Below are 14082 nucleotides of genomic sequence, written 5' to 3'. Positions count from 1 at the left end.
AAGAAAAAAAAAGATAAAACACTTATTTTATGTAACTTCCATATCTGCTGGAGAGATTTTTAACAAAAAGCCAAAGCATTTTTAATTTCACTTCAAGTAATTACAAATAGTTTCTTGGTGACTGTGGAAGTGTCAGTGAAATGCTGCACTATGGCCAGTTCAGCCAAGCGTGTGGTAGCCAGATTAGGTTTGCTTCATGGCTTTACACTTGCATCATTATTGCCTCAGCACTACAAGACTTCCTCCCCACTCTTTTCAATAGCTCACCACAAGATTGTTATCATGCTCATGTAACACAAATATCTTTAGAACTCCAGCATAATTCATAAGAGTTCAATCACAAACTCTCAAATTTAATCTATTTTCTGCACACAGAAATGAGACTTACAGCCTCAGCTGTTTCCACCCAGCAAGGAAAGGGCCAGGGGGAGCAGGAAGAGTAAAAGCTAAAAAGCAGAGCCATTCCTGAAGCAACCTAAAAGCAAAATCAGCAAGTGCCAGGGCTGATATGGTAAAGAGGACAGAGCCAGCAGGAGTCACTGTGGGCAAAGTGAAGGGCAGGAAAACATTTCTAGCTCCATGCAAGCTAGTGGAACCATGTGTTGCATAAGCACAGAAACGCACACAGCAGGCCTGGGTTTCCCCTGCCTTTCCTCTGGGGGAAGAGAGCAGCCAAGAGACCTTCCCCAGGCTTAAAACTTTCCTCCTTCAACACTGCAAAGCCGCGACTGAGGCTGTTTTTGATGGGCGTGAGATTTTCTCCACATGAATTTCCAAAAGGCTCCCATCTTGTCCATACTGAGAAGCTGCATCTCAGCAGACATTTGCTCATCAGCTGAGCATTTCTCCTTGCAGCGTCACAGGTCATGTTCTCCAAAAAAGCCAGTCTGTGGTCAGAAAGGCCAGATGACACAGGAGACTCTAGTTACTGGAGTTTCTGGTTTGCTGGAAATACCACTTTTTTTTTTTTTTTTTTTGCATTAAGACTGTGTTGACAGCAGAGAGGAAAATGGTGCTGTAAGGATATGCAACTCGTGGAAAAGTATATGCTTTCTTCTGAGGAGTCAGCAGTATTTCACTGCAGTGTTGTGCATAACTCACTAAAAATAATGCAATGAGGACCAGAAGTTGAATGGAGTAATTAACTACAATAAGTTTTGTGTTCTGTAATCAATTCAAAAACCTAAAATGTAATACATAAGATGTTTACCTGTAGTGGGAAAAAGGCCAAACAAACAAACAAAAGCATTTGAGGAAAATACAGGAATTCTTAAAGGACCGTCATTCACCCTTTTTCCTCCCTCACCATGTAGATAACTCATGTGATGAAATACAGGTCTGATAATCTCATCAAGGTGAGTATTGAGGCTGAAACCACAACTTATGCTTGTCAAAGTGTCTGTTGAACTTCTTCTGGAAACACAAACCGATAAATATAGTGAAGTTAATTTGAAATTTTACTCAAGTACTGCAATAAGAAATTAGACCACAGAAAAGAAGAGAATTAGCAGGAAAAAGAACTGTTTGTTCAGACTATTAAGTCAGAACTGAAACATACACAGGTTTTGGTAGTTTTGGGTTAAATTCACAGCTAACAATACATGTAGGTCCCATGCATGATGCATTAAGTGCATATGAGAATTTGGCTTTCTACAGAGTTTCCCATGCTATTAGGAAGCTCTGGAAGGCTCCCAGACACAAGCTGCAGACACTGGGAAGCAGAAAGGTTGCATTTTTATGCTAAATTATCCCTTTCTGCCTCCAATCAGGGAGGAAACAGGAATGTCACATGAGAGAACTTGACAATTACTGTTCACCCCTGGTGTCTACCCAAGGAGAAAGTTTAAAAAATTGGAGAAAGGACAGAAAGAAAGTGGAAATTAAAGCAATGGTGCATGTACAGACAGGCATTTGCTTTCATAGGTATGAAGTCTTGGCTAATGCTTCCTTTTTGTGGAACAAGCTCTATTGCTACAGATAATTTTGAGAGTAGCAAACAAAGCGTTAGGATAATTTCATGAATTATCACTCCCTAAATTGATGTACAGAGCAAGGGTCACATCCGCACATGAAACCCTTCAGCATAATACAGCAAATAAAGTTGACATACAGGAGTCATTAAATGAAAACGACTAACTTTTGACAATAATAACATGGTGAAGCACTTGCCAACAGTGTTTTGAGGCAGTCTGCTCTCAAAATTATTATTTTTTTTTGGAGGCTTAGTTGCCCTATTGGAGAGATAATGACCACTAATTTTAAACTTGCAGCACATTCAAGTCCTTCTTTAGTCTCCTAGTGCTCTTTTTCTAATGCTTGAGAACAAGTTCCTCAGGGAGATTGGAAAGGAATTAAATTCCTAGCATTTCAATACTACTAATCCCAATTCTGTTTTCAATACAGCCCTAATTCTGCTATGTTTACCGAGAGCAAATTCTTTTAAGACTTTAGTTTGGCATGCAGGCTACAATACATTTACTGTTTGCTTAAGGTTAAAAACATCATCAGAAATGAAAAAGTAGATTCTGCAGCATCTGTAGTACTTGTTTACTTTGGCGCTTCTTCATCATCAGTAAAAACTGCAGTATTTCTGCTCTCTTCCCTAACACAATTGTCTAAAATCTCAGCATCATTATGGTAAGTGACATTTGCACATGAAACTGACTGTATTATGGACCACGTAGGCTTTTCCACTTAGTTTCTACTCACACTAGACACTTTGCTCTCATGGTGGCCATTTTAAATACAAATATTTCTATCTGGAGGAAACACAGCTTTTTGGTGGTTTGGTTTCTTTGCATGTTTTCCTGGAATTGACATTATGTGATTCTAGTAACAACTGAATCTCTCCCTTGTTTTGCTTATAAAACCAGTTAAAACACAAAAGTACATTTGCCTAAAATACTTGCTTTTTTATTGGTGACAAAGAGAAAACGCATTTCTTGAGATACACAACCCTCACAGAAACATCAATGAACAGAAATCGCTTCTGAACTAAGCCTCATGAACAGACTTTCTATAGAAACAGCTAAATTCTTTTTCTGTATTTTTTTATAAAGAGCTGACTTCCACAGAACTACTGCAAAATAACTTCTCAGGCCAAGTGTGGAATTCAAAACAGTTCCTACCGAGACTCTGCCTGTGAACTTACAAGGTTACCGTACATGCTATCAGCTTGTTTTGCCGAAGTCATACGAGACATTTCAAACAGCCTTCCAAACGTGTGCTGCTGTGCTGATTTAACCTGCTAGATCTGGCACCAGTCTAGAATAAAATAGAGCTGGAAGCATGGGCACGAGCTGTGAATATTTCTGATGCATACACAGGAAGAATAAAACTAAATGATCTACCAGTAGGATTTGATCTGCCACACAGATTAAGTCACACTGCACACATTTTAAAGTTGAAGACTTTAAAAATAGTCCAATTTGTTTCTTGATGTTACTGGTCTGACGTTTCCAGTTTTACAGTGAGAATATGCTAAATCATTGACAGAAAAATGAGATCAATCCCTTCAGCCTGCAGCTTGCATGTGCCTCCATTCATGCAAACATACAACGTTGGCACGGACAAGGCGTGTGATGCTGCCTAAGGACTGCATGTGTAATCCCAGAGACGGAAGCTCAAACATCTGCACCCGCACCTCCACCACTTTTGGTGGCTTTGGGGCCAAAGCCACCCTGCATTTGCTCTGTCATACGGCCACTCCTGCAATGAAGAATTCAGACAAAATTAAACAGAAAATTTGAAATTGTGTGGGTTGCACTGCTGGCCTGTTCTCCCACGTGCCTGGTGACAGGACGAGGGGGAATGGGCTAAAATTGCGCCAGGGGAGTTTTAGGTTAGATGTTAGGAAGAGCTTCTTTACTGAAAGGGTTGTGAGGCATTGGAACAGGCTGCCCAGGGAGGTGGTGGAGTCACCATCCCTGGAAGTCTTCAAAAGACGTTTAGATGTAGAGCTTAGGGATATGGTTTAGTGGGGACTGTGTTAGGTTAGAGGTTGGACTCGATGATCTTGAGGTCTCTTCCAACCTAGAAATTCTGTGATTCTGTGTGATTCTGCCGCCTGCACGAGAAGTCCTGTCCTGGAAGCATCATTGAAACCCCCAGGCACTCATTTTGCAGAACATGGGCACAAGTATTTCAAATGAACAACAACACATATTTTTTCAGGTATCTATATGCAGCATGTACTCAAACTACTGATCAGAAATACAGATATATGTAAAACCCATTCCTCAGAAAATAATTATTTTTTTCCTAACAATGGTGTTATACTACATATACCACCAGAAACTGCAACTCTAAAATTTTAAGTTAAATGGTTTTGAGGGAAAAAGATTCTCTAACCCAATTATTATTCTTTGGTGTTAGCACAACAAAGATAGTATATTTATTTTACGCAGATTCTGACTTAAATACATTTAAGTGCTGCTTATATCTTTATTATCTGGTTTTAATTCATGTTTTACTCAAAATACAGAACAAAACTATGCAATGTAAGTTTTTACTGCTACAGTTACTTTATACAAATGTTTTATGATCAATTCTGTTTCTGCGATATCAATTACTGTTTCATATGGTAAACACCTGCAAAACAGGTTCTGTCCTTCAGCATCTGTTTCATAAACCTTCTTTTTAACTAGAAAAAGAGGCATGTTGAAGCACAACGAAAACTCAGCATATGTAGACAGATCATCTTAAGGCTATTTCAGGCATGCTGCCCATATACAAATACTGAGATCTGAACCAAACAATAACCTAAAGAGGTTAAAGAATCCTAAAGAATAGACTAAGGAAGCTTAAAGAATCTAAATTTCCTCAAGTAGGAAAGATGTGTGTCCCAGCTGCAAGCTGCATAGTAACAGTCATTAGCACAAACCTGCTAAAACAAAGGCTGGCATCTTCCGTGGAACTCCAGCAACACCAAGCTTTTGTAACAACCTTACAGGGACCATCAGAAATTACAACAGAGCCTAAAACATGATTATGGGAACACTGTTGCTGCTCTTTGGGCACCATTATGGGGCAAAGGTTAAGGTGAGGCCCCCACTGTACAATCTAGTAGGTGCTCTTTGCTGTAGGAATTTGTTATTTTGATTTGCCCATGTTCGCCCAGAGCTTGTTTGTCTGACATAGGTTCACAGGCTATACCCTGAGGTAGGAAAGCAGAAATTCACATCTTACATCATTTTGGGAAGGATTTAAAAACAAACAACAAAGCAGAACAAAAAACCCCTTGAGCCTGGGTGCATTAAACCTTGGATGCATTTATCTAGCAAGAGCATCCCCATGCATGTGCTTATACACAATGGAGTGCATTCAGATATACTCAAGGTTTTTACATATCATTACAGCTGAAATCAGCTAAACTTAAGCCTGACAGTCATCTGGGCTTGCCACATACCCTAAAGCCTTCAGGCAGGAGTGTGGTCTGGAAAAAAATGTGAACAAGTTCACAGTGATGATACTTATCATGAGCAATAATTTACTGCTGATTCCTTATGATGAGTCATTTCCCGTTAAACTACACGTGTGCAAGAAATAAATTCAATGGCTAGTAAACCAGGACCATACACGCAGGTCACTTCATGTATGCATGAGCTGCACTCAAACATGCAACTTCAGTCATTGACTTAGTTTCTTTGCCCAAAAATTATGCTTTCCTAAATAGAGTTAGTAAGCAGGATGGACAGATAATATTTCATGAAACAAAAGTACTAATACAGGACAGGCTGATTTTGCAAGAATTGTTCATTGATCAAAATCAGGTAAAAACCTAATGCTCAGGATCTGGTTCTCTTTTCTTCATACCATCCCCTGCATATTTTCATATGCACCAGTCTCCTTTGTAAGGCACAGTGGAGATTATCAGAATTTTAACAGTCACAAAGAACCATAACATTTGGATGAATATAAATTTCAGAGAATTTAGAATTTATTTGGCCAAGATTAATGCACACCTAGGGGTCTAATTGCTTCGTGAGTTTTCTAGACATACAGTTAAACAGAAAAAAGTATTCAACTTGGTGGGTTGTGGTTGTTACTGTTTTGTTTGCTTGCTTTTGAGACAGCAACTTACAGCGAGTATTTAAAAACTGTTATTTCTAACGGAGTCATAAAAGGTTTATTAAAGGGTCCCAAGTTTCCATATAGTAAATATATTCACAGAAAACTTTAGGTGATAAAGCCACATTCATTAGGGGGTTAATGTTATACATAAACAAGATACTAAAACCTCACTCTTGTTTAGACTGGTTACAAGAAAACATTTTTCAGTGCTGCTGTAGCAGATTAGAAACACAATATAAACAACAATAGAAAGTTTATGCTGATGTTTTTCCTTGGTCGGGATCACAAGAGAGAAAGAAGAAGTACACCATAAGGAATTTAACATCAGCCAGCAAGTAAGCACACCTCTCAAGAAAAGACACCTGTTATTCAAGTTAAATGATGTTATGAGAGAACTGTCAGTGAAAACAGTTAAGTGGACAAACTTTAAGCTCTTTGCAAATCCTGCCTTGTTTTTCCTGTGATGACATGATTTCAAGATCACACACTAGAACAGCTGAGGTATAACAACTTAGCACAGAACAGGCGGTGGGTTGGATGGTTAATCAGCACAAGATTTTTTTACTTTCGGTAGGATGTTAGGAGTCTGACAGCTTCAGACAGCAAGTAACTTTACTGTTCAGCTACTATAGTCACATTCAGAAGGGAGGCGGCAGCTCCAGGTGTGCTGAGCAGGGGTGCAGGGGACGCAGAGACCATGCCACTCGGTGCTGCACAGCCACAGCACCGCACTCCCACTCGCAGCACCACGTCCTCCTCTCTGCTCCTTACCTCCAAGCCACAGGGAAAACTCTGATAGCACAACTGTGTCTGAGAAGCATGAAAAAATGCATACCCACCAGCTGACAGAGTCAGGTCAGCAAAATCCCTGGTGTAGATGCAGCTATACCAACAAAATTGAGCCACATTTAGAGGCAGTGGTTCCTCTAATAGAGCTTTCCCTTTGTGTGCAAGGAGACATAATTATGGAGCTAAATACACCGTAAATAAAAGAACAAACGCATAGACCAGGAAAAAGCAGACTCTTAGTCAGCAGTCATGGAAATCATCTCACTTTGAGAACAGGGATAATCCAGAAGACGGGGCAGTGAGATGGGCTGTGAGCTTACACAGCAGTGCCCGGGGAGGTGCTGCCGCATGTCCAGCACTTCTCCCAAGCAGAGAGCGTGAGGCAAAGAGGCCACCAGCCTCTACAACTTACTACTTGCTCCTGTGGGAGCCCCATGTACCCAGACACAGCTGTTCCCTTCCTGGGACCACTCAGCCCAGGGAGCTACAGGGTAGACAACAGCAATCACCACTGCTGCTCAGACTAAATCGCCCAAAGACATTCTCTGGAAAGACCATAAAGTGCCTTGCAGTGAGGGAGCAGGGGATACCAAAGTGAGACTGTCTTTTGTTTCCCCTTGGGATTTCTGTGAGAAAGGACAGAGAAACTGGTTGTTTTATTATTTTTTTTTTAATCCAAAACCGTGAAGTGATAGCTATGCTGAAGCAAACTGCCCAGGGTTTGTCTGGGGGAAAAGAGGGAGGAAAAAGAAAGGCACCAACAGAATACCTTCAAAAAGTTCTCAGGAGTACATTGCAGAGTGTGGATCTCTGGTTCATGTATCTTCTAATACATTTCCCTCTCATTACTGGGGCTGTGGCAATTACCCAGGAGCTGAACAGGGGGAATAAACAGTGCAAGAGCTGCAAGACACCAAGGGCTGCAGGCCTCAGTAATTCATTTGGCAGAGCTGCCTTCATCTGTAGACATCAGACTTTCAGATCAGTAACCAGGATTAATCCACTGAAAACATAGACAGTACTACACTGCCAATAATAAAAGAAATAAAACATTCTGAGCAATATTTTCATATGTATATATACATCCACTTTTAGGAACCATGTTCAGCTGTTATCATTTGAAAATGCAAGCTAGCACACACTACTTCCTATGGCTTATAAAAGGTATTAAGATTATCTGTTGCTCTGAAATATATGGGAACTGCAATTAAGCTAGAGAAAGAAAAAACAAAAACAGCAAAGTGGTTTTGAGTTGCAGCTGATAGGCTCCTTGGCTAGAATACTGTCAGATCACCACCAAATACCAGCCACTGATCAACACTGGAAACTGTGAAGAAGCACCCAGAGAAGTCAGCCAGAGGGTGGTGGAAAACGAGAAAACTTAGGTTGGACACCAAACTATGCTCTAGGGGATGTTTACATGAGAAGACAAAAAAGAAAATTTACTTTGATTGCTTAATTAATGTTTTCTTTTTCTGGTCCTTGTAAGATGGACCCATAGTTACCAGAATAGATTAGAAAAGACACTGCTTCTCAAAGTAGAAGCAAATATTTTGGAAGAAAATATAAAGTACAATTTCTACCACTTCCCAAAAACTGGGGAAAAACAAAGTACAAACAAACTGACAAAAAAAAAAAAGATCCCAAGAGTTAAAAAAACATCATCCATTTCTGCTGCAGAAAAACCTCAAAACAACAAAACACATCTCAAAACATTATTTGGGAGGAAATCCATCAGAAAAAAAATAATAGTGGTAATAAAATGTTAGGAAGCAATCCCTTCAAAAAAGCTTTGAGGGCAGAATATAATTAAGCAGTATCAGAAATGATGACGAATATATCATTGTTTTCACAAGGCAAGCTGAGAAATGGTCAGAATTAAATTAGGATTCATCTTCTCCAGTACAGAAAAGTATTACTAGAATATGTGAAACACCAAAAGAGCATTTAGTAGTAATTGTTCATCATATACATTTCAAAGACCCGTTCCAAAGGCCTGGGGTTTTAACTCTGTCCTGTGAACAGTAGTGAAGATCAACAACAGTGGATGCATCTTCTTAGGCTTAAGCATGTAAAAAGATGACTAATGAAGAGTCTGACGATAACATTTGTTATTACAGTTCTTTCATATATAGCTCAAACTACTTTAATATTGCCCAACTTTTAGCAACTAATCAAGAAGAGAGAGAACTGACTGTCAGATAAAAGAGGCAGAGAAACAATTTTGGATATAACATACAAAAGAAATATGGTGAAGTTCTTAGCTTTACAAATATGATTAAAAAACACACACACACAAACATATTCAGTACTGAGACTGCAACATTACATTGGCTTGGACTTTTACCTGGTTACACATCAGCATAGATTTCTCCCTTGCTCCTGCATACAGGTAAGCAGTATGAGTTTTATTTCACCGAAATACGCAAACAGATCTTTATCTAACTAACTGCAAGGTATCATGCTTCAGTTCACTGGTAATAGAGCTAACTAATGCCCCGATACAGTGTGTGCCTTACTATTGGGGTTGAGTATTAACATAACCAGTGCCCCAAGAGCAACGTTGCACAAACCAGCATAGACTTTGTTGCAGCATCTTTGAAAAGGACATCACTACACAGGGTTCCGAGTGCTCATAAACCCAGGAGAACAGCACAGACAGCCTTGACTTGTGCTGCACTTTCTTCGCCTTTTAATTACAGACTGCAGTGATCAGTGTTTGGCATCTCACTCTGCCACTGCCATACCAAGCCTACCTCCTGGACTCAGCATCAGCATGCAGGTGGCTGATGATGGAGAGGTGCAGACAGAACAGGGTGGATCCACGTTTGGAGCAGCCCCAATTCTGTTATCCCTCCCTTCACAGCACAACAATGGATGCTGGTGAGGATGGGCAGCTGAAGGACCCCCATTTAACACTACTCACTTCACTACTCTGCTGCAAAGAAAACCCACATTGACAGAAATGCCCCTAAAGATCATTTACCACTTCGTGAAGCATTGATGGACTGGAGGGAATGATATATATAAATAACGAGGAAACTTCAGAGGTACCATCAGACACTTTTTGCTTTCCAGCTTAGACTTTAAAAAAAACAAACAACAAAACACAGATACACAAAGTGTTTTGTTCCAAACAGTTGCTTGGCACTGCTGCTTGGATTACTAAAGGCAATGAGCAAGTGATAAACAGCGTGAAGATGCCCTCTGAAATAAAAGCTGAACCATGACGGAATGTAAAATTGCAGCATTTCCCCTTTCAGTTTTGAACTTTAGTTAAAAACAGGTTTTTCAGTATACACTGCACCCAAAGGCATGTGATCACAATTCTGGTTCAGGTATTGTGCTCTTACTGCATGGGAAGGGGGGGAGCACACACAGTTGGCACACCGGGACCAAATGATATAATTTGCACAGTATGAGCTCACTCCCCTCATAAAAGAGAGTAAACATACAACCTAAACCTCAAATTAAATTATCTCTGAGGAAGAAGCATAGGACGAGTTTAAAATGAGCTTATATCAGCTCTGAAAGCAGTGTGTTCAGGGAATGGTGCTTCCTTTTCCATCTAAGTCACACTACAGTGGAATACTATCTGAACAAAAACTCTCAAACCAGTAGCCAAAGGAGAAAAATAAAATTTGAAAAGCACAGGAGTATGAAAAAAGCTTGTATAGGAGTCAAGAGACTTCCATAACGCATTTCTACATCAGAAACCCTTGCAAAAAGCAGCCAGGAAGTGACTGCAACGGTCACAAATCCATTTCTTTAAGGTATAGCATGCAAGTTTTCACCCCTGCCCTCCTTCCTGCCCAGCACAGATCAGCATCAACTACATTAAGTTCAAATACGTCAGAACCTCCCCTGTGCACAGATTAACACAGCAAAGTCTTTGAACATCAGTGCCTCCTTGGTGGTGTTTCCAGCAGCCAGGAGGATGTGAGGGTTTTCAGACCTCATGTTTCTATCAAAGCTAAACTGAGCTCAAAATCTTCACTGATGCTATCAACTTCAGGGAGCTCCTTTCAAACGAGGTCCATCAGACATACTGCCATCTGCATCAAAAGAAAACTGGCTCCTTTCTGGCCAGACTAACCTGCTACCTTTAACTGCCACATTTAAAACTACTACATGCACACCCAAGGATATATTACAGTGCTTGTGCTTGCGAATGCACATCCCAGGGTTCCTGCTGCTACTAATGATGTGAAGCTTTTCAGGAAACTTGTTTGTCGTATTTCGCACGACGGTGTGTATGTGCTCTGTGACCCAAAGTCCTCCCATCCCATCACCTGTAGTCAGGGCTTTCTCATCTCTGCCCGTTGCTGACCACCAGTCCTGGCTGTGACCCGTGCACTGCTTCTGGGGGAGCAGCACAAGTACTCCAAGAAAAAATTCAAAACAACCAAGTATTTGCTTATCAGATGCCCTAAAGCTGCAAGTCAGTTTGTCCAGAACAGTTTATTCCTAGTTTTTCGTGATGGATATTGAGAACTTCTCAGTTATTTGTATCAGTGGGAAAAATAAGCTTAAGATGCTATACATTTGCATTAAGTAAGGAGACTAAAGGAAACTGTAAAGAAGTTACAGATGCTAAATTACTTCTGTGGCCACTACAATCTCTCCTCTTGTTGCCCATAGAATGTGCACACGAAACACTGCTTTGAATACATAAAGCTGGTCTAAGAGATTACTGGGGGGAAAAAAGTGCAGAAGGCACTTCATTGGCTTCCTAACATCCAGTGTATCAAATAATTGTGAATCAACTTCTACAGAATACATTTCTCCAAGGCATCATGGCAGCGTACAGCAAGGCACCGACAATTCACCTTGGTGTTTTCAGATCAGATTGTATTCTACATAGGTCAGTACATAAACTGGGCAAAAAGCACCCTTTCTTCCTAAAACCAGAAGTTTGGTGCAGGACCCCAGCAGCCATCTTCCAGCAGCTGGGGCAGCTGTGCTTACCTGATTACCCCTTTACCTTTGGACAGATCTGTACCAGCAGGGCTGCTCCAGAGCTGCCATGTCTCACAGCACTGTGGCAAAGGTCTATTAATTAAAGGTCTTTTAACCAGCAGGTTAAAAGGTCAGGTTTGAGGACTGGTAAATCTGCTTACAGCACACACCCAACAGGTGGGGCCAGCAATCTTAACCAAACACCTTCAGCACAGCCACTACTAACCTGCCTCCAGTTCTCTGGACCTACAAAATGCCCGAGCAGGTGGGAGAAGTGCACCATGCTTGCAGCTGCTACTTTTACAGAGGAGTCCCTCAGCCCCCGAGAGCCTGCCATACCCTAATAGGCACAAATACTTCCCATGGTAAGAGGCACAATAAACCCAGTATGCTTCCAGTTCCCCACAGAAAACCCAGATTGCTAGCAACAGGTACCAACACAACTACAACAGGAGTTCCCAAATGAATTTCTCCACATTTTTGCCTGCAAACTGTTTTTTGATCCCTACACGGTTGCTCACTCACATATCTCATGGCATAAGGCTGAAATTTTACTGCTGGAATTTTTATCCCAAGCGGTAGGAGTATAATCTAGAATATAGACTTAGAGGAGAAAAAAATAATGGGAAGAGGAACAGGTAAAGGCAAAAGATCTGAATGAGCAAGTAAAATACACTTTTGGTGGAAGAAAAATATCTTTGGTGCAAGTCTTGCTGCCACTTCCTTGCTTACAGAAAGTTACAGTTGCTGTAACTGACACTGACAAAAGCCTTCAGGTCAAAGCACCTTAAGTGAAATTTTTAAACATGTTCTAAAAGAAGAAAGTTCAGCTGTTTCCACCTTCCCTTAGCATTGGTAAGGTTATCATTACGCTGTGCCACTGCTATAAAACGAATGCAGTCATCTACAATTGCACCACAGAGATGGCTGTGCTGAGAACAGGGGAGGGACTGCACCTGCTGGGGTGTGCCAGGTGAAACTCATTGGCATCACAGCATATGACTAAGCAGGTATTCTGGTACATCAGTACTCAACCACTGATGTGAAAATAAAAGGTAATTTCTTTCTATTTCACCCCCGCCCCTAAAATACAACAAAAAAAGTTACCTGTATGAAAAGAGACAGAACACTGGAAATGATGTTTAAGAAAACTTAATAGGAAAAAAAAAAAACAACAACCACCACCACTCTACTTTGTAGAAGTTCCAGTAATTCTCTCTTTCTCACGTGCATTTTCAATAAATTTTACATGGGGGTTAACATACTGGCTACAGGACAGACAGGTAGATAAATAGAAAAGGAAGGCCTTCACATTCTTTGTTTATCCATATATTACTTCAGCAGAGCCAATAAAACTGAAAAGATGTCATCCACAGGCTTTGTGATCTAGGAGAGTGAGAAGTTAGTCACAGACCAATATTTACTTCTTGTACGCAAATACAGACCTGCTGCACTATATATGACATTCATTTATTTACCTTAGAAATCAGTGAACTAACAGTGACACTTAAATCATTATATAGCTATTTTCCAGATTATATTGGTAGCTATATTAGCTTGAGGTTTCAAATGAGCCAGAGCACCTTAGGCACAAGTATCCTCTTAAGTCTACGTCAGTCATCTCCCGCTGAACATTTTACTTGTCGAAGAACCCACATCTTTACCTTAAAGAGCAAAAGAGTTTCATATCTACATAATTTTGTAGAACTACCTGCTTTACCTGGCCACCTGAAGGATGCATGTAAACCCATTACAAAAAGCTGAGTCAAGAAGCTGTCAACAACCAGTGCTAATTTATTTGTGTACTTTGCTGCCAGATTGAATGTTGGAGGCACCTTACATAGCAACACACAGAACTGTCTCACCCTCCTCTGAAATAGCTGTGCAACTCCTTTTGTTCCATCCTAATGCATGATGAATACAGTAAATGGGAGACAACATTTTGACTCCGTAACTGAGACTGAAGATGCTCCCACACACAAGTTACTGATCATTAAGTCAGGTAGTAGCCAGAGAAGCAGCTATACATAGACTCAGTGGTGTGAATTAAAAGGAAGCATAAAAAAGCCTTAAGATATGACCAAGTTTCTGCATTTGTCATGAAAAACATTAAATACATTACTGGATCCTCTACACTCATGTATTAAGGAAACAATCACAGCTCCCTCCTCAGCACAAAAGAAAATGCAAAGAAAATAATACTCCACTTTGCATTTTTACATAGGTAAGTATAAGCTGAAGACCTTGCAGATCTCCTTTCCA

General features: G+C 40.5%; 1 protein-coding gene across 42 annotated transcripts in view; it reads right to left on the bottom strand.

The window, feature by feature from the left end:
* The window catches only part of MICAL2 (microtubule associated monooxygenase, calponin and LIM domain containing 2), a 160852-nt gene that overhangs the window by 103191 nt on the left and 43579 nt on the right, over window positions 1–14082 (bottom strand). The window lies entirely within an intron of this gene.

This window comes from Anas platyrhynchos, chromosome 5 (assembly GCF_047663525.1).
Source record: "Anas platyrhynchos isolate ZD024472 breed Pekin duck chromosome 5, IASCAAS_PekinDuck_T2T, whole genome shotgun sequence".
NCBI classification, from domain to species: domain Eukaryota; kingdom Metazoa; phylum Chordata; class Aves; order Anseriformes; family Anatidae; genus Anas; species Anas platyrhynchos.
This window is presented reverse-complemented; position numbering and strand designations above follow the sequence as displayed.